The sequence below is a fragment of the Tribolium castaneum genome, unplaced genomic scaffold (genome assembly GCF_031307605.1).
Source record: "Tribolium castaneum strain GA2 unplaced genomic scaffold, icTriCast1.1 ptg000027l, whole genome shotgun sequence".
NCBI classification, from domain to species: Eukaryota; Metazoa; Arthropoda; class Insecta; order Coleoptera; family Tenebrionidae; genus Tribolium; species Tribolium castaneum.
In genome coordinates, this window is record NW_026986636.1 from 280,407 (window position 1) to 282,500 (window position 2,094).

Genomic DNA, 2,094 nt, shown 5'->3' on the forward strand with positions numbered 1-2,094 from the left:
AAACGTTGACGGAGTCTCGTCTCACCGACAAGACGAATCTCCAAGCTGAGTATCAACAGATCGCAGCGTAGAAACAGCTCTACCGAATACAACACCTTGCCAGGTACGTATGTAATAATAAAATAGAGTAAGTTCATGTTGGTTATTAGCCCAAGTTGCATTGCATACTAGAAATTTTTATATAAACAATGTGTACCTGGCTGTGTGTATTTTTTGATCTTCTCAGCTTTCTAAACGTTGACGGAGTCTCGTCTCACCGACAAGACGAATCTCCAAGCTGAGTATCAACAGATCGCAGCGTAGAAACAGCTCTACCGAATACAACACCTTACCAGGTACGTATGTAATAATAAAATGGAGTAAGTTCATGTTGGTTATTAGCTCAAGTTGCATTGCATACTAGAAATTTTTATATAAACAATGTGTACCTGGCTGGGTATATTTTTTATCCACTCAGCTTTCTAAACGTTGACGGGGTCTCGTCTCGCCGACAAGACGAATCCCCAAGCTGAGGGCTGAGTCTCAACAGATCGCAGCGTGGAAACTGCTCTACCGAGTACAACACCCTGCCAGGTACGTAAGTCGTCTACAGACAATTCCGAGTTTCGACGTCGAACAACAATGTACCCATAATTGACCGTCTAGAAGCCTGGTCGGACGTGGCAAGGATCGATCCCGCCGCCGATCGGTGGCTTCACACGGCAAATAGGGCTCGTGCGACGTTCGTACGCAAGCGTTAAACGCCTAGTAAAGTCACATTGTTTTGAGCCTGTCGACTCTCGAAACTCCTAAAGGTATCGTTGCCACCTTTGACTAGAAAGGATACGGCCTTAGAGGCGTTCAGGCATAATCCCACGGATGGTAGCTTCGCACCACCGCCCGCTCGAGCGAGTGCGTGAACCAAATGTCCGAACCTGCGGTTCCTCTCGTACTGAGCAGGATTACTATCGCAACGACGAGTCATCAGTAGGGTAAAACTAACCTGTCTCACGACGGTCTAAACCCAGCTCACGTTCCCTATTAGCGGGTGAACCAGAAACGCTACCTGACCTCGGATGAGTACCGAACTCGGATGCGCACCGACCTCGAAAGCGTACCAATTTCTATTTCTATTTCGTAGCCTGTCTTCGATCACATATGCATTTTGTTTTCAATATTTAGTATTTTATCGATAAAGGAGTGCCTCTGTGCAAAAAACGACATCGATCCGATCGATCCCCCACTACCTCCCTAATCTGAATATGTCAACTCTGATTATTAGAGCGTAATCACGACTATAGGGGCTACCCATTTGCAAAAAACGACTTCGATCCGAATATAAACATAGATTTTCAAACTTTTGGCCAAATTTGCCTCCTGTCTTTTTGAAGTAGGAAATGGGATGAAATTTTGATACTATATTTAAATTGATCCTGAGCTTTCCTACTATAACATATATTAATTTGATCAATTTTTAAAATTGAAACCAATTTTAGATTGATCCTGAGCTTCCGTACTATAACATATATTAATTAGGTGGATTTTTAAATTTTTTGAATTTTGACATTTTAATTTCCCACTACCCCCCTAATTTGAATATGTCAACTATGATTGGTGGAGCATATTCAGGACTATAGGGGATACCCGCATGCAAAAAATGACATCGATTGAAAGATAAATAAAGATTTTCAAAATTTTGGCCAAATTTACCCCCGGTGTTTTTGGGGTAGGAGATGAGATAAAATTCTGAAACTAATTTTAAATTAATCCTGAGCTTCCCTACTGTAACATATATTAATTTGGTTGATTTTTAATTTTTTTGAATTTTGACATTTTAATTCCCCACTACCCCCTTTATTTGAGTATGTCAAATTTGATTGCTGGAGCATAATCAGGACCATAGAGGGTACCCATGTACAAAAAACAAACTCGATCGGAATGTAAATAAAGATTTTCAAATTTTTGGCTAAATTTACCCCTATAAGTTTTGGGGTAGGAAATGAGATAAAATTCTGAAACTAATTTTAGATTGATCCTGAGCTTCCCTACTATAACATATATTAATTTGGTTGATTTTTAATTTTTTTAAATTTTGACATTTTAATTTCCCACTAC

General features: G+C 40.0%; 1 pseudogene; it reads right to left on the reverse strand.

Annotated features, from left to right (window-relative positions):
- Positions 1-495: 495 nt before the first annotated feature.
- LOC135267460 (large subunit ribosomal RNA) overlaps positions 496-2,094 on the reverse strand; it is a 12,348-nt pseudogene continuing 10,749 nt past the window's right edge.